This window comes from Amphiprion ocellaris, chromosome 15, assembly GCF_022539595.1.
Source record: "Amphiprion ocellaris isolate individual 3 ecotype Okinawa chromosome 15, ASM2253959v1, whole genome shotgun sequence".
In the NCBI taxonomy this organism is placed as follows: domain Eukaryota; kingdom Metazoa; phylum Chordata; class Actinopteri; family Pomacentridae; genus Amphiprion; species Amphiprion ocellaris.
In genome coordinates this window covers 33,785,162-33,804,415 of record NC_072780.1, presented here as the reverse complement: position 1 = coordinate 33,804,415, position 19,254 = coordinate 33,785,162, and the positions used below count along the sequence as shown (strand labels likewise).

General features: G+C 37.0%; 1 long non-coding RNA gene across 3 annotated transcripts; it reads left to right on the top strand.

The window, feature by feature from the left end:
- The first annotated feature begins 749 nt into the window (after window positions 1-749).
- On the top strand, window positions 750-9,889 carry LOC129350600 (uncharacterized). Of its 3 annotated transcripts, none has more exons than XR_008604060.1 (3): window positions 750-1,179; window positions 4,166-4,266; window positions 5,962-9,889. It is a non-coding gene; the product is annotated as an uncharacterized LOC129350600 (long non-coding RNA). The 3 variants fall into 3 exon arrangements; XR_008604058.1 differs by lacking the exon at window positions 750-1,179 and adding an exon at window positions 3,104-3,244; XR_008604059.1 differs by lacking the exons at window positions 750-1,179; window positions 4,166-4,266 and adding an exon at window positions 4,290-5,144.
- Window positions 9,890-19,254: the final 9,365 nt, after the last annotated feature.

Sequence of the window (19,254 nt, the reverse complement as noted above, 5' to 3'; positions counted from 1 at the left end):
TACGTTGGTTTGGATTAAACAAAACTTTATTGGCAACAGCTAAAGACTCGGTCCTCTACCACAAATGTTGATACAGCGGTGCGAGACAAAATTTCTTTAGCGTTTCCTTTAGCACCTACTCGGCACGGCACGGCTCGTCACTACTGTACTGGACTCGGCTCGTCTCGGTTTAGTTGTTTTTCCATCACATTGAGTTCCACCTCATCGTGGGTGGAGTCGTCATAGCACGGCGGACCGAAGGTCCTTTACCGTCATTTGTGTGCGACACAAACGCAACACAACAATAGACATGGAGGCGATGGTTCACCTGCTGCTCGGTCTGTGGCTTTCTGTCAGATTCAAAGTCATAGAAGAGTCGGAGAAAGCTGAGAGCAGCGAGTGGAAACACTGAGGAGACACACAGGAGAGTTTGGGAGGAGATACAGCAGCATCAAGCTGAAGACAAGAGGATACGAACTATGATATGAGGGTAAGCTAATGCTAGTTCGCTAGCTATCGTATATTAGTCCTGTGAACGACCCTTTAATGGCTGCAGTTTATCGCTATTAGGTATTAAAATATGTAAGTTAGGTAGAGTTGGCAAGATATTCACAGATTCGGACTTCCGGCATCAATAACTCATGAGATATACAAGGCAAATCGATTCCAGGTAATGATTGATGCAGAGCTTGTGAACACATTCCGATACACTGGGTGGCGCTATTCACCTCTACGTTGGTTTGGATTAAACAAAACTTTATTGGCAACAGCTAAAGACTCGGTCCTCTACCACAAATGTTGATACAGCGGTGCGAGACAAAATTTCTTTAGCGTTTCCTTTAGCACCTACTCGGCACGGCACGGCTCGTCACTACTGTACTGGACTCGGCTCGTCTCGGTTTAGTTGTTTTTCCATCACATTGAGTTCCACCTCATCGTGGGTGGAGTCGTCATAGCACGGCGGACCGAAGGTCCTTCACCGTCATTTGTGTGCGACACAAACGCAACACAACAATAGACATGGAGGCGATGGTTCACCTGCTGCTCGGTCTGTGGCTTTCTGTCAGATTCAAAGTCATAGAAGAGTCGGAGAAAGCTGAGAGCAGCGAGTGGAAACACTGAGGAGACACACAGGAGAGTTTGGGAGGAGATACAGCAGCATCAAGCTGAAGACAAGAGGATACGAACTATGATATGAGGGTAAGCTAATGCTAGTTCGCTAGCTATCGTATATTAGTCCTGTGAACGACCCTTTAATGGCTGCAGTTTATCGCTATTAGGTATTAAAATATGTAAGTTAGGTAGAGTTGGCAAGATATTCACAGATTCGGACTTCCGGCATCAATAACTCATGAGATATACGTTGTAAAATCATAAACAATGCCTCTTTCCCATCGTTGTAAGCTAGACAATGTACTACGAGGCCAGTTTTATCAAAAGTCGCCGTCTTTAAAGCTGCAGAAATAACACTGATGTCTATGAGCAGCTGGCTGTGCAACGAGTGAACAGGGACCGTCTGCAAATAGCAAAACCACTGCAACAGCGAAGAGAGACAAATATTACATTACTTAGCTTTTATACACTGTAGTGTCACCAAATTTACTGCAGCCATCAATCGTCTCCTGTTGGTCATACTACAACTCTTGGTTTGATACTAAATACAAAATCTGAATTTTAAGGAATTTTTTTCTTATTTTCTTATTATTTTATTAGTAATAAAATACAATAACTTCACTCTTATGTACTGCAGAAAGATTACACTCTGTCTAACTCAGTTGGCTCCTGTTGATCATACTACAACTCTCAGTTTGATATTTCACTATTTTTCATGATTTTAAGGATTTTTTTATTAGTAATGAAATTGTTGTTATATATCTCAAATATTTTTTGTTGTAACAGATAAAAGTGCTCATCCATTTTTTGGTAGATTGTGGAACATTAATAACCAAAAGTAACTGAATTTTATTTTATTTGGGTTGTTTATTGCCATGTGAAGATGTGCACACTATTTAGTGTGCATGCTTGTGTGTGAAGTTTAAGGAATATGAGTAAATTAGCTTTAACGGCTCTTCTCTTGATGTATGTGGGGCTATATTTTTAGATCCACAGTGCACCTGTTTGTCCAAATACATGATACTGAATAGTAATGGAACTTGGACTCCTCATCAAAGAGAGGATCAGATAACACCAATATACCAAACTAAACTGTTTAGACTGTCTCCTCAAGTACTGACGATTGGGAAGAAAGACAGTCAGACGCTTTCTTACGAGGCTGCAGCATTAACTGATTCATTTAAACCCTAATGTTAAACAGCTAATAGTATTTTCCAAGTTAAGGACTGTATGGACAATACTTGTAAGAAAAAACCCGAAGGTATGATCAGTAGAACCCTTTTGATGGTTGGATGGCGTTTATTTTTTTCTGCAGTGTTTAAGAGTAAAGTAAGTGAATTTTATTTACTACAAAAATTCCTTAAAATTCAGATTTTTTACTTAATGTCAAACCAAGAGTTGTAGTATGACCAGCAGGAGCCAACTGATGGCACCAGTGATTTTGGCGACACTACAGTAAACAAGAGTGAAGTTATTGAATTTTATGACTAATAAAATAATAATAAAATAATAAAAAATCCTTAAAATTCAGATTTTGTATTTAGTATCAAACCAAGAGTTGTAGTATGACCAGCAGGAGACGATTGATGGCTGCAGTAAATTTGGTGACACTACAGTGTATAAAAGTTAAGTAATTGAATATTTGTCTCTCTTCGCTGTTGCAGCGGTTTTGCTATTTGCAGACGGTCCCTGTTCACTCGTTGCACAGCCAGCTGCTCATAGACATCAATGTTATTTCTGCTGCTTTAAAGACAGCGACTTTTGATAAAACTGGCCTCGTAGCACATTGTCTAGCTTACAGTGATTTGAAAGAGGCATTGTTTATGATTTTACAACGTATATCTGATGAGTTATTGATGCCAGAAGTCCGAATCTGTGAATATCTTGCCAACTTTACCTAACTCAAGTGTGGAGCCAAACGACAACAAGATTCTCAGAGGGCGGAGCCATAGAGCAGTGATTGGTCAGACTGACTGAGAGTCAGAGAGCAGTGATTGGTCAGACTGACTGAGAGTCAGAGAGCAGTGATTGGTCAGACCATAGATACTATAGAAGACAGCGCGCTAGCGGATCTAGTCTGCTATATATCTATGGTCGGAACGTCTGGTAGCGTCTCTGGCTGCTGTTGATCTTGTTTTTGGAGTAAAACACGGTAAGAAGATAAATACTTCTAACCAGTAGCGTTGTTTTGTTGTACGTTAAGTCAGCGACTTGTGAAGAGTTGTGTTTTGTCGTGTTTGAGCAGTTGGTCCGGACGCGTTAGCGAGCTAAGTGGCTAAGTTAGCTAGCTTAGCGGCTAAGTTAGCTAGCGGGCTAATTAACACAGGTGGCTAACTTACCGCTGAACACCTATGTTAGTTGCTGCTGCAGCTGTCCTCATTATTAGAAGGAAATTCTCAACCTGTATTTCTCTGCTGTGTATTTTAGCTTTTAAAAAAGTTATTTTACTTTAAGGTTAACTGAAACCCGTTCAGCTGCACTGAAGTTTAACATTCAGCTGCTTTGAATTAAACCACTTAACTTAACATTGTGCAACATTACCTCTCTGAATCTCCATAATTTCATTAAATTCCTTCTCTCTTCCACTGCTCAAGTTCAATCCAGTATATAAAGTGACATTAATAGTGAATAAACTAACAACCAACCATTGTATTTATTTATTATTGCATGTATTTGTAGTAAAACATGAGTTGAAACATCCTACTTTTGGATCTAGAACTGCACAAGCTGTTCATTTTCAGTCACCTGACGAGTTAAACTCCCCTTTTTATGTGAGGTTGAAGCAGAAAGTCTGAGTTAACAAAGAAAATTGTTTATAATTTGCGATACCTGTTATCTCTGGCTGAGGCTTTAGTTTTTGTTGAGCTGATTTACACGTAGAAACTTTGTTCAGGAAAATTTCTCAGTAGCTCAGAGGACAAGCTGCTTTTTACACAACCTTGTAAGAGAATGTCTGTCAATGCTTTCAGCAGAATTTAGAAACACAACACTTCCTAAACAGATATTTTGAGGCTGTGAGGTTGAACGTTTGAGAGTGTATCAGTGTGTTTGTTTGTGGTCTTTCTGTTTCTAGGTGGAAGCTGAATTAGTGAGGATGACTCCTGCTCCTGTCATCTCTAAGCTCCTCACACATCTTTACCTGCACATGAGGAAAATCACTCCTGTAGAATACAGGTATGTTTGTCATTATTATAAAAAGATGTTGCCTGGTGACCTGTCAGAAACCCATCATACAGAGTCAGCCAAAATAATGTTTACATACATCAGGAAAAGAAAAACTTACATCAATATTTCAGTACCAAATTTATTCAGACATCAGGAGATTAATAAAAGTTATCTTTGGCCTCTACAATTACAAGAGGTGCTCAAAGTGGAGGCCACTGGCTTCCACACATTTCTGTTGTGTTGTAGACGTCACTTGTTGATGCTCCATTCATGAGGGTAGCGCCATCTGTTGGGAAAACATCGTACAACAGGACACAGAGTTATCATGATTTGATCTAACTTAGAAAGAGGAATCTATATGTATAGAAGTACTTATACAAATGAAATATTTATAAAAGTTTTTCTTTTCCTGATGCGTGTCTACATTATTTTGGCTGATTCTGACTCTGTGAACTTAATGAGAACAAAACTGTCATTTAATTGTTGCTCTGAAAGCTTCTTTAGTGAAAACCAGCTGGTGTTCTGCTTTGAAACAAACTGCTGTTGAGGTCTGTGTTTTTAGGTTTAACCCCACAGTTTCTGAATGAACTGATAGTTTGTTTTTTTTCCTGATCAATGTGGACGTTATAATTGATGGTATCATTTACTGATCATATAATCTGCATGACAATATAACAGTATAACATTCTGACCACCTGACTAATACTGTGTTGGTCCCTTTATGCTGCTAAAACTCCTCTGACCCAGTGGTTCATCAGAACCTCTGGGGATCCTGTGGGTTCTGTGGATCCTGTGGGTTACAGGGTGGGTCCTACCTAGACCAGGCTGATCCTGGACCATCCAACAGATGCTCAATCAGATGTGGATGTGGGGAGTGTGGAACCCAGGTGAACAGCTGGCATCAAGGACTGCTGTTGCCATGGAGACTAGGGGGTTGTTTGTCCTGCAGTGTTTAGGTGGTGGTACATGTCAAACATCCACATGAACATCAAGGTTTCCCAGCAGAACGTTGCATTAGAACAAGATGATGGATGTTGTTCTCTTCAGCTGTCAGTGGTCAGAATGTTGTGGCTGATCAGTGGATCTGTCTGCCTTTACTCTGACATCCAGAGTGATACAAAAGTGTAGAATGTGTGCAGTGCAGAAGAGATTTACTTTATTGGGTGCAGTTTTAGTGGTTCCATCAGAGAAAATCATATCCATATACAGATTTTTATTAATTCCAGGGCTGGTTCAGTAAACATTATAATAATAACTACATCAGATAATTCTTTGTTGCAGCTGGAATTTTGCAGACTGAGAGATGGTTGAGAAGGTTTCAGTTCTTGTTTTAGCAAAATATGTTCTAATAGAAGATCTTTATTGTCATTGTACATGAAATTATCTGCAAACCAGCAAAGTGCATCAGTCTGAGGTATCTAAAAATAAATAAGTAAAGAAAAATGCTTCTAAAGTCAATAATAAACAGAATATTTTGAGGGAATATTCTAAAAAGGAAAGAAAAGCTCCATTCTCACTCCTCTCAGGGTAAACTGTCATTAAAATTGACTTTAAATTTAGCTTCAACACGAGATAAAAACATTTACTTTCATTACTGTTGTCAAGTTTTAATAAAGTTCATGCTACTTTTATAAAATGATGAAAGTGAGTAAATTGTATTTCTGTGATCTGTGTTTGATTTCTGTCTTTTCTCCTGTCATCCAGATGTTCAGAGGGAGATGATGCCACATCTGGTCCAGCTGATGGAAGGTCTTGAAGTTCTCTGACTGGCCTCGACTGAAGATGGTCGTCTCACTGGATTTAAGGTTCAGATGCTCAGTAACAAACTCCACCAATGAGCCAACAGGGAAGCTTTAGGTTTATTAAATGTTGCTATGAAGGTTTCACTGTTTTTCTTTGTGAATGCAATGTGCTCCAACTGAACTTGAATTAGAACTTAGAAGTAAATCCTTCCATCTGAAAGGATTTAGTTGCATTAATAACTTCATAACATTCTAATTTTTATTCCAGTCTTGGCTGGAAATAGAATCTCTGTATTGATTCAGGTAAAAACTGAACTTCACAGCATGTTGGAGCAAAACAACCAGATGAAAACTGTGATGGTGTTGGATTATCAGACCGTAATGTTGCAGCTCAAAGCAGCTTTTCTAGCTCAGTTCATTCTGACATTCAGCTATGAATCAACACAGCAGATGGTGATCCATGCTGTGGAAGTCTCACATCTCCTGATTTAATGGAGCTGCTTTACACTTTTTACACTGTTTATTCACCAACACTTTATTTAATCAAAGTCCCATCTAGTTTTTATGAGGAATGTGATGTTTTAATTTCTCTGTGAATAACTGCAGTCTAATGGAACAGCTGGAATTGTAACATCTGTCCTGATATTGATCATGAAGTATTGATCAGAATACTTATGGTCAGCAGTCATCCCTGAAGTTTTACATTAAAATCTTTACTTGTGTTGTGAACTTTGGTAAGAAGCAGAAACTTTAGCGTTGCCATGGATACATGAGTGTTAAATTCTGTCCATGTTTCCATTTTGGGAAATTCAGTCCAGTTCCAGAATGTGGAGGAATTTAGTCTCACAATCACAGACAATAAATATTATGTGAAAGTCAGGTTATTGTTGTTTATCAGCACAATACAAAAAGATTAATGTTAGAAATATTCCAGTTCAGACTCTAGAATATCAGGATTTATGTAAATTTACCTCAATAATATGAATGTTCAGGTTAAGATTGTGCAGTGATATTTATTATGTAAGTTTAGCTGATTAAAGTTTATGACTTTGCACTAAAATATTATTTAAATTGACATCATTATTATAATATTTAGGGTCCGACTCTACAGTATTGAGATTAAGAAATCAAATATTCTATAAAATGTAAATACACTGAACTCATTTGGAGATATTTAAGTGAGACTCTACAATATTATTTGACACAAATCTATCTAAATCCAAATTTTAATCATTTTTACTCCAAACATTTACTGGACTGATTAAAATATTAAAATCACTCCTTTCTAATCCTCTGCTGTATGTTCAAACCTGAGGCCTTAAATAGAAACACACAAGTATCTGATTGAAGGAACTTCTGCAGAGTCCTGGTTCCAGAACATGATGATAGAATTATAGACAAACTTTAACAAAAGCTGCCTGAGAGTTTACAGGTTTTTATGTTGGATTTCTTCAGTAATTTAATGAGAGTTATCAGCAAAAATCAAGTGTTCATTTGATGAACTTCATTTCCTAAAACATCCAGAATTGGAGCTCATATCTTTGGCAGCTGTAAAGTTTCTGCTCCTTCAAAGATCACAACACAATGAATGAATTCCTAAAACACTCTCAATGCTGGAGAGCGTTTGTGATGCTGAAGCAGTGACCAGTTTTTCTGTTTCTTCTCTGGAGATGCAAAATGAGGGACGTCTGCAGAGACTGAGAAAGAGTCTCACCACATCCTGACATGAGGAAAAAGACTTTATTGAAGACTACAATGAGAAAAACTATCAGACAGCAGACGGCTGCATTCAAGGTGAGATCTGAACATTTGATCTGGAACAGGAATTCAATAACGGCAGCATGAGCTTCATTTCAGTCTGTAGCTGCTGAATTCATGGATGAATCATCTGGCACTAGAGAGGAAGACCATCAAACATCCACGTCAGCTGATGGAGGTCCAAGAGTCTCACCCAACAAACAACCTACAGAGTGAAGACCTCCAATCTGATTGGACGGCCTCCTATTCAGCCACGTGTGAACAAATGCCTCTAAGTTGATTTGTTTTCTAAAATAAATCTAGTTTGAGCCCTAATCTATGCCTGTGTGTTTGCTTCTTTACACTGCTGTTAACAGTTTAGGCTGTTAGATTGTTCCAGATAAGACAAGTACAAGATTCTTCAGAGCCGTTCTACCAGGAGTGTGACAGGAAGAACTCCAACAGCTACTGAATGTTCCTGTGGTTCCCTCAAGGCTACAGGAGTCCTACGAGGACGAGCCGGTCCACCTGATGGTGGCCAGTCGCTGCGGTTCAAAGCCAACACCGACTACATGGACTTCTACTGGACCACACGGAGGCCTTCAAACCGGACCAACAAGTTCAGCGACTCCCCGACTCGTGGGTCTGAGGACGCCGCCGAGCCTCGGTCCAGCCGGCCTCCTGTCTGTGGGTGTTTGAGTGCTGAGAGGTTTGTGGATGCATGTGAACGTTCTGTGTTGAAACAGCAGCTTTGGACTCAGTAACGCTGGGAAAAACCAAGAGCTCCTTTATTTGTGACTTCCACTAAAAAACTGATGAAAATAAGTTTGCCAGGGTTCTGACTGATAACAGATTATTAAATAATGAAAATAATCCTTTAAATATTCCTTTAAATAATCCTTTTAGGTCTACATTTCCTTTACACTGACTTCTTGGTAAATGTACAAGTATTTAGGGTGGAATATACCATTAAACCCAATGTTCAAGGGTTCTTCTGGGAATATACCATTAAACCAACCTTTTAGGTAAATGTTCCAGGATGTTGGGTAGAATATACCATCAGATCAACCTTTTAGGTCTACATTGGAAGATTTTAGAGTAGAATATTACTCCAAACCATCCTTTAGCTCTACATTTAAGGTGGAATACTCCTTTACACCAAGATTTTTTGGTCTACATTGAAGGATTTTAGGTGGAATATTCCTTTGAACCAACTTTTTAAGTTTATGTTCAAGGATGTTGGGTGGAATATACCATCAGACCAACCTCCAAGGTCTACAGTAGTGAATTTTAGGTGGAATATACCATTAAACTCACCTTTTAGGTCTACATTGGAGGATTTTAGGTGGAATTTTCTTCCAAACCGTTTTTACATCTACATTTAAGGATGTTTAGGATGGTATATTCTTCCAAACCAACTTCTCAGGTCTACATTTCAGGTGGAATATTCCTCCATACTAACTTTTTTGGTCTACATTGAAGGATTTTTTCTAAACCACCCTTTGGGGTCTATATTTGAGGTTTTAGGTGGAATATTCCTTTTAACCAGCCCCTCAGGTCTCTGAGGATTTTGGATGGAATACTCAGTTAAACCAACATTTTAGGTGCATGTCCAAGGATTTTTGGTGGAATGTTCCTTTAAGGTGGATGTGTGAGGATCTTGTAGATGGAATACTTCCTGAAACCAACCTTTTAGGTCAACGTTCAAAGATTTAAGGTGGAATATTCCTCTAAACCAACCTAAATTTCATGTTTTGATCATTATCAAGTGAGAAACCTCAAACCAGACTCCTTATAATGACGTTTGACATTTATGCTGCTGTTATTTGTTTAGTCCAGACTAAATGACAGAAATCCACAACTGTAATTTTATTTCAGGACTTGGTTATTAAATGTCAAAACAATCCATGTGACTCTAAAAACTCAACAGCTTTACAAAGATTAAACTTTCCACAAGGATCCAAAATAGGTTGGACTTCTACATGAGAGCTTTAATTATTCTTCATCTACTTCCTGAAAAGTTTGGTCAATAAAAAAGACAAAAACTAATATTTTCAGCTGAACTAAAGACAGACTTTGTGATTTTTCTGCTCACATGTTGTGTTGTTGTAAACTTCCTCTTTCAAATAAATATCCTCCTAACCCCCTGGAAACCAGTGTTTGTCCTGTTTTTGTGTTGCTCCTCTGTGACCCTAGACAGCCGGGTCCTAATGTTTTTTGTTTTTTTTTTTAAAAACGTGTTTATTCAGGTTTTCTTTGTTTTGTTTACAAAAGAAGAACAAACAACAACAAGAAAACTAAAAACGAGGCACAAAAACAGCAATAAAAAAGAATAAAAATACATAAATTTAAAAAAAAATAGAATAAATAAATTAAAACAAAAATACATAAAATAAGTAATAATAAAAGTAGTATTATATAAAACAATACATATTAAACATAATTAAGTTAGCTTATGTCCTCCTTCCAGCCATCGATAGGAATATTGTTCTTCTGAAGGAAATCGTAGAAAAGAGTCCATATTTCTTTAAACTTGTCCAGTCTGTTCTTTGTTGCATAGCTTATCTTTTCCAAAGCAAGATTAAAAATCATTCCTTTTAACCATTGTGACGCTGTACAAGGAGTATCTGATTTCCATGAAGTTGCTATACATCTTTTTGCTTCTAGGAAACAAATATTCAGCAGGGATTTGACATTCTTTGAAAAATTACAATCCTTTGGGTAAATATTCAATAAACACATTTTGGAATTTAAAGGAATTTGCTTGCCAATAATTTGACCAACACTGTTCAATATTTGACCCCAAAATGAGAAAATATATTGGCACTCCCACATACAATGAAATAAAGTTCCCATGAAGTCCCTACATTTCAAGCAAGAGTCAGGTATATTAGGGTTGAAGTGATGTCATTTTACAGGTGTTATGTATAATCTGTTTAACCATCTGAACTGCAATAATATAGAATTTGTATTTATTGATTGGGTCTGAGCTAGCAGACAAGCTTGTGACCATTCTTGATCTGTTATATCTACATGTAAATCTGTTCTCCATGCTTGAAGATATCGTGAAGATGATTCTTTGGATGCATCTGCGAATAATTTATATAGAATTGAAACCTGTCCTTTAGAATGCAGGAGCTTCAAAGTGCAATCTTCTAGAGAGGATAAGGAGGGGAGTGTCAAGCTACTTTTCTGCCTTGAGAAAATGAAACTTCTCAGTTGCAAATACTTAAAAAAATGTTTGGTGGCAATACCATATTTAGATTTGAGGTCTTCAAATGCCATTAGGGTCCCGCTATCATCATATAGATCTGCTACTTTTGCTATTCCCTGGGCTGCCCAAATTTTAAACCCTGAGTCAGCTCTACCAGGAACAAATTCATCATTACCATAGATTGGAGAGAACTGAGAAAGTTCAGCAACTTCTCTTAAATAGGCAAGCGATGTGTGCCAAACTGTCAGTGTGTTTCTCAAGAATGGATTTTTTGTATTTTTGGACAGTTTGCGTTTGTTAGCTGAATATATATATCGAGGTTTGGGGGAATACTGATTTGATGTGTTTCTATCGAAACCCAAGCCAGCGGGTGATTTCTTTCAAAATAGAACATCCCAGCTCTAATTTGAGCCACCCAGTAATACCACTCCAGATTTGGCATATTCAGACCTCCCCTATCATATGGTAAATGCAATAGAGAGAGCCTCATCCTGGGACGCTTATTGTTCCATATAAAATCAGAAAAAAGCTTTTTAAGTGATTTAAAAAGTGAGGGTGGTGGAGCAAGAGGAATAGATTGAAAGAAATATAAATATTTTGGCAAAATTTTCATTTTTAATATATTTATTCGACCAATCATTGAGATTGGTAAATTGTTCCATCTATTTAACAGCTGAGTCACTTTATCAGTTAAATTAATGTAATTATTTGGGACAATATCCTTTACTGTGGTCATAATATTTTTGAGCAACACACCATACTATGATGTTTTTACAATGATGGTTCTACTATGGAACCAGTTTGACATGTTCAGGCGTTCTTTGTGTGAAAACTCAGAGATTTCAGGGATCAGAAGGTGGTTTTCAACTTTCTTTGTTAACTTTCTGCCTCAACTTTAAACTAAATTTCCTTCACTAAGCCAGCCCTCTGGACTTCCAGTAAGCTGTGTTCCTATTGGCTGTCCAGGTGGCAGCTTGGTGTTATCAGGAACACCTGAGCAGCTCAGTGTCTTCCTGCTTTATTTAGCTGCAGTCAAACATTTCCTCTGTTTCTCTTCACCAGTGAACTGGGTTTGGCTCCATTGCTTTAGTTCGTTCTTTAGGCGTTGGCTTGCAGCTTCCAGCAGTAAAATCGTCTTTAATGTGTTTCTTGGTGTGTTTTAGGGCTTTGTACTGGATAGTTGTCTTGGTAAATGTGGTTCTTTAGCCACAGTTAGCACATGGTGCTAATGTGTGCAGTGATTAGTGGATTTGGTGCAGCTGAGTTGTGTCTTTATCTTGGCTGTAGTGAGTCTTTAGAGGTTTTTGGTCAGACACATTCTGTATTCTTGTTTGAGAACCAACGTTGGTTGTCCAGAAGGTAAGAGTTCCTGTCCTGATTCTCTGTTCTCAGAGGTTCTCTGGTAGACTGCAGGAGACTTTAGTGTTTGGGTTGTACTAGTTTGGTTTTTGTACGGTTTCATTTGGACGACTATCTTGAGGCCCCTCCATGTGGTTTAGTGAGGTTTTCTGGAACAGTTCTACAAAGCAACCTGCAGCAGAAGAGACTTTGAGAGTTTTTAGGAAGTTCTGGAGACCAGACTTTAGAGCAGCAGAAACATTTGTCAGCAGTTTGAGCAGGAGAAGGTGAGCTTCAGAGTAGAAATGAGACGGAAACCTTCTTGACCCGTGTGGTGAGGTCCTGTACCAAGAGTTTGAGCAGGTTGTGAAGAGTCTGTAGTTCTTTGGTCTGAAAGCACAAGGAGAGTCGACTCATTAAAGGAGAAAACAGGAGATATTGTTGGTTCTTCTGTCACTGCAGTTTCCTTAGACTGAATATAAAGTTTATATTTTAAATGATTTCCCATGTGAGCCCAAGAAGACTTCAATAAACTCCCTCCATCCCCTGGACACAACACATTTTATTACCATGTTAAATCTTTGTTTTTGTTTGTTTTTCAGTTTTAATCATAGTTTTAGCATAGTTTTTTTCTCTTTGCTTGTTTAGTTTTGTCATCTGTGTGAAAGGTGCTAAACAAATAAAGTTCAATTGATAAACTGAATAATTGACTAACTCATGATTGTGACAACAGAATTATTTTCATTGTGATTTAAGGGTTTGTTTCATTTTTAAGGTTGGGGTTAAAATCTTGACAGAAAAAAAAGATTAAAGAAATAAACTACGTTTTAAAAAAGCAATTAAATCAAAGGAAATAAACATTTAATTCAACAAAACTTTTAAAAAGAAAATTAAACATTAAATACAATTAAATTATATTAAACAGACAAAATATTTAATTAAATAATTAAACAGAAGATACAAAACATGTAATTATGAAATTAAACAAAATTTTTTAAACAAAAATATGAAACATTAAATATGAAATATTTTAGATGATTAAACATTTAAAAAATAAAATTAAACAAGAAGAATATTAAACATTTTTTTAAAAAGACAAAACATTGAATTAAAAATTAAATGTTTAATTAGAAAATTAAATCTTAAAGACAATAAAACTTTAAATAGGAATTAAACAGAAAATACAATGAAGCATTTAAAAAGAAAATTAAACATTAAAAGGTGGTAAAACATTTAAAAAGAAAAACTTTAAAAATTTAATCAAAAAATTAAACACGGGGAAAGAAAAGGAAATTTTCAAACAAGCCGATAAAACATTTGAAAAAACAACAATTAAACATTAAAAAGACAAAACATTTGGAAATCAAATCAGACATTAGAAAAGACTAAAAGGTGAGAAAATAGCAAAACTAAACATTTAAGAAAAATCAAACTAAAGACAAAACATTTGAAAAGACACCAGTTAAACTTTAGAAGATCAAATTAAACAGAAGAGACAATAAAAGGATCAAAAAGCAAAAACAGATAAAGGTCTTCAAGCGTTTTCTAGTCTGAAATGAAAACATCAAGTTGTTTCTTCAAACATTTCCTCTTTCTATGTTCTTGGTTTGATTGTGGACAGATTTACTAAGAACTCATTTCAGAAAACTGCTTTCCAGATAAAGTCTACTAGTAGTTGAAGGCATTGATCAAACTAATGTTACCTTCTGATCTCCACAAACTTTACTGTTCAGTGAAGAGAATCAGAGTTTGTTGAGGATTTCTAAAGAACCCACAGGTGAAGGTCTGAGAAGAACTCAGATGGATGATCTAAATGTGAAATCAAGACTCATGGTCACAAGTTTTAAGGCTTCTGTTAACCAGAAAGTTCAAACTAACAGAGAAGTACTGAGAAACTTCTAAAATTTCAGTCCTCAGACTGTCTGAAGGTTCAAACTAACAGAGAACTACTCAGGAACTTAGAAGATATCAGTCCTTGGACTGTCTGAAGGTTCAAACTAACAGAGAACTACTGTGGGACTTCGAAGATTTCAGTCCTCAGACTGTCTGAAAGTTCAATCTAACAGAGAACTACTCAGGAACTTAGAAGATATCAGTCCTTAGACTGTCTGAAGGTTCAAACTAACAGAGAACTACTGTGGGACTTAGAAAATTTCAGCCCTCAGACTGTGTGAAAGCTCAGGTCCTGAGGACTCGGGAGGTGTGGAGGCTTTGGAAAGTCTTGGAACTGAGGGTTCAACCCTCCAGCACAAAGGCTGAAGTCCAACCTCCTGAGAAAAACGGTCGAGTCGAGACTCGAGTTAAAAAAAAACTTGAAAACGACAAAAAATAGATGACAAATGCGCAAAAAAAAGAAGAATTAGTATCTGAGCGAGTAGCTCAGGAGGATAAGAAGAGGACTACCAAGTGGAAGGTCGCAGGTTCAAGACCAGCCACTGGCAGTTTTCTTTCTTTGTCTTTGTCAGGATTTTGTTAAAATTTAAGAAGTGTCTGGTCTTGAACCAGCGACCTGCAGCTCCATAGGCAAATCCTTAACTCACTGAGCTACAGATCAGATACAAAGAAATAAATTCGTCGTCCCTTTGGCATCGTAGTTCCTGAAGTGACCACATGGGTGGAGCCAAGGCGGAGTCTGGGTGGAGTCAGGGCGGAGAGTAGGCGGGGAGGTGGGTGGCGGCCTCCCCCCTCTACTCCCCCACCTCCCCACACCGCCCACCACACCTTCCTCCGCCCGACGAGTTCTTCGAGTCTCCACCAGTTCTTCGAGTCTCCACAGGTTTTCCCGAGTTTCTGGAGTTTCCACCAGGTCGGAGGCAGAACAAGTTGTCATGAAGAGGTGTTGAAGTCGGCCAGGATGGACTGACTTTTTACAGCGACTAGAAGGAAGATGACTAGAAGAGCAGGTCTTTAACCACCATCCATAAAATCCATGGAGTCGCTCCAGAGAAATGAAGGGACATCAACTTTTATCAACCTCCATCCAGATGTTCAACTTGATATCTTTACTTTGACATTTTTAGCACCACAAACCTTTAGCATCACACTTTATTATCATTTATTAGGACTTTAATGGAATCAACCTGCAGATTTAGTTTTTGTTGACAAACTTTATTCTTGTCATTGTGGGACTGCAGTATTTAAAACTGTTCCTTCTATTTGACCTCATGTTTATTAGTTTTAGTTTAGAAAGTTATTTTAGTTGTCGATTAGTCTCTTAAAAACCAAATAATAAATTGGATTAGTCAAGAGGTTTAAATTTCTTACTTTGTCATATTTTAAATATGACAAAAAATATAAAAATAAAGTGTCTTGAGACAATTTGACCTGTAATTGGGGTTATATAAATAAAATTAAATTAAAATTGTATTTATCTTGTAATGTTGGAGTAATTCAGCCATATATGTTGAAAAACACATTTCCTTTGTCCATTAATCTGTTGATCGTTTTCGCCACTAATTCACTTCTTGTTTTGGTTTATAAAATGTCAAACCCAAATATATTCAGTTTAGGGTCATAAAAACCAAAAAGATTTACATTCATGATGCAGGAATCAGGCAGTTTTTCACTTTTTAACTTAGTTTAGTCAGAAAGATAGTTGATAATGTGTGAATTGTTGCAGCTTGTGAGCCGTAAAAGGTTTTAATCTTTGGGGCCGAATGTCAGAAAACATTTAGAAACCAACATCAACAAAACACTCAACAAAGATTTGAACATCATTAAAGGGAAATCCAACTTTTACATGACAATGTCTAATTAAAGGACATTTATTTCCAATGTAAATGTGTGATATTCATCCTCTGGAGCTTTCTCTTCACATCGTCTTCCACCTGGACTGGTTTGGTCGGGAGCATGTGCAACAAACATTTGAAAAACTGCACTTTAACATCAATGAATGACACTGAAGTTTAATCTCTACATAAATGAGACTGAGTCTGGATGTGCTGCTCTGTCATTAACTCCTAAGTTTAGGGAAAGTTCAAACAAAAGAGGACAGTTCAGATCAGACTTGAGAATGAGCTTATTCTGAACAAACATCTCAGACTTTCTGAGCTTCAGCACCTCTAGCAAGATATTTTAACAACAAGCAACTCAAGAGATCCAGAAGTTGGAGAGAGTTAGCTTTAGCTGAGCCAAAGAACATGTGGGACGCTAACCTAGCAAACATTTCAGACTTTTCTCTGTGAATTCTGAGAAATAATTTCCTATTTAATGACAGAGCTACACATCTTAACTCAGTCTCATTAAAACAGACTCTAATTCAGTGTCATCCATCCATATTAAAGTGCAGTTACCCAAAATGTTTGTTGAATGAGCTCCAACAAAACCTGTCCAGGTAGAAGGCCACTTTGACAAACAGGAAGTGGAAGATTCCAAGCAGATTTATAGAAGGGGGAACCGGACTGTACTAAGTGTGGTGGAGTATAGAGGGGTGTTTTGTGGGTTTTTAAGGCTGATAATGATTATTAGTGAGACATTTGGAGTAGATATTCATTTGCAGTAAATGAAAGTATTTAAAATCTTGGAGTTAAACTTAGAACAACACAAACTCTAACAGAAAACTTTGTTGATACGTTTTTGTTTTGTTTACAGATGTTAAGTTAAAGGAGTTTTATTCGTGACGTATAACCAATCAAATCACTCCAGAAGACAGAGCGACCACGGGTAGATAAAGGTTCAGAGCCAAAGTAGCGCCATTTTTAAATGTATTTATTACCGTAACTTAGTAAAAAATAAAATACTGATAATCAGTAAATCAGTCAGCCCACAATTACTACAATTCTACAATGTATGTCTCTTTCCTTTGACTTGTTATTTGTACAATATACGATGTATATGATGGTGTTTTTTCATACCAAAGGCTAATGAAATAATGTAAAGTAGGCCGTGAAAAACACTCCACAAAGGTTTTCTTTGAAAAAAAAAAAATCATCATGAATTTTGGCGCAAAAAAACGCCATACTATACTATGTCGAAAAAAAAATGCAATTTTTCAACATGTTGTAAAAACGTGCCATATGATGAAATAATGTAAAGGAGGCTGTGAAAAACACTCCAGGAAGGTTTTCTTTGAAAAAAAAATCATCATAAATTTTGGTGCAAAAAAATGCCATATACTATGTCGAAAAAAAAATGTGATTTTTCAAACATGTTGTAAAAACGTGCCATATAATGAAATAATGTAAAGTAGGCCGTGAAAAACACTCCACAAAGGTTTATGTTGAAAAAAAACTTCATCATGAATTTTGGCACAAAAAAACGCCACAGTATACTATGTCGAAAAAAAAATGCGATTTTTTGACATGTTGTAAAAACGTGCCATATGACGAAATAAAGTAAAGGAGGCTGTGAAAAACACTCCAGGAAGGTTTTCTTTGAAAAAAAAAAATCATAAATTTTGGCACAAAAAAACGCCTTACTATACTATGTCGAAAAAAAATGTGATTTTTCAACATGTTGTAAAAACGTGCCATATGATGAAATAATGTAAAGTAGGCTGTGAAAAACACTCCACAAAGGTTTATGATGAAAAAAAATTCATCATGAATTTTGGCACAAAAAAACGCCATATGTCGGGAAAAAAAAGCGATTTTTTGACATGTTGTAAAAACGTGCCATATGACGAAATAATGTAAAGGAGGCAGTGAAAAACACTCCACAAAGGTTTTCTTTGAAAAAAAAATCATCATGAATTTTGGCGCAATAAAACGCCATAGTATACTATGTCGAAAAAAAATGTGATTTTTCAACATGTTGTAAAAACGTGCCATATGATGAAATAATGTAAAGGAGGCAGTGAAAAACACTCCACAAAGGTTTTCTTTGAAAAAAAAAAATCATCATGAATTTTGGCACAAAAAAAAACGACACAGTATACTATGTTGAAAAAAAAATGCGATTTTTTGACATGTAAAAACATGCCATATGTCGAAATAATGTACAGCAGGCTGTGAAAAACACTCCAGAAAGGTTTTCTTTGAAAAAAAAAATCATCATAAATTTTGGCATTATTTGTACAATATACGATGTATATGATGGCGTTTTTTCATACCAAAGGCTATACTATGATGTTTTCTAAGAGACATACAATGCTACTCTGGTTGTTCTGGCTCTGGGCTGCTGCACTCCTCCTCTGTTGTTTTCTGGATTGTACTCAGCTGCATGCCTTCGTCCACCAGGCCTCCGTTGACTCGTCCCGCCTGCCGTCTCTGGAGCTGAAGCTGGATTGGAACAGACCAAAGTACAGTCCAATCACGATGCCAGCTGCCTCTCAAAAGGCTCCTTCATCTGGCAGGTGGCAGCACTTCTTCTGAGGGGAAGCTGAGCTGGTCCAGCAGAACTTTGGAGATGTGTTCCAGTGGTTGGTGGATGTGTGGGGAGATAGAGAGGGACCTTTGAATTGTTCACAAAGGAAAACAGGGAACCCATTGGTAGTTTTAGTTTAGGGTGCTACTGAGGTGTGTTTTTGGGTTTTAAGAGGTGAACAGGAAGAGTTTTTTCCCGTATTGATTATCTTTTACTTTGTTCCTGGTTGGAATGCCCATCAATGTCAACGTGAAGTTCACTTTTAGTTCTGTTGATTTATTTTTACTTTACTAAAACCCATTTGCTTTTAACCCACTCACATGTTGTGTTATTGTAAACATACACTTTCAAATAAATACTCATCTAACCGTCTGGAAACCAGCGTTTGGACTGTTTTTGTGTTGCTCCTCACCTACTTCAGACAGCCAGGACATAACAACGTTTTTTGGACCAAAGGCTAAACTATGACGTTTTTAGAGCGACATGCTATACTGTGACGCTTATTGGTTTGGTAATAAATTAAAAATCTGAGTTTTAAGGAATTTTTATTGGTAATAAAATTCAATAACTTCACTCCTATACATTGTATTGTCACTAAAATCACTGGAGCCATCAACTGACTCCTACTGGTCATACTACAACTCTTGGTTTGATATAAAAACA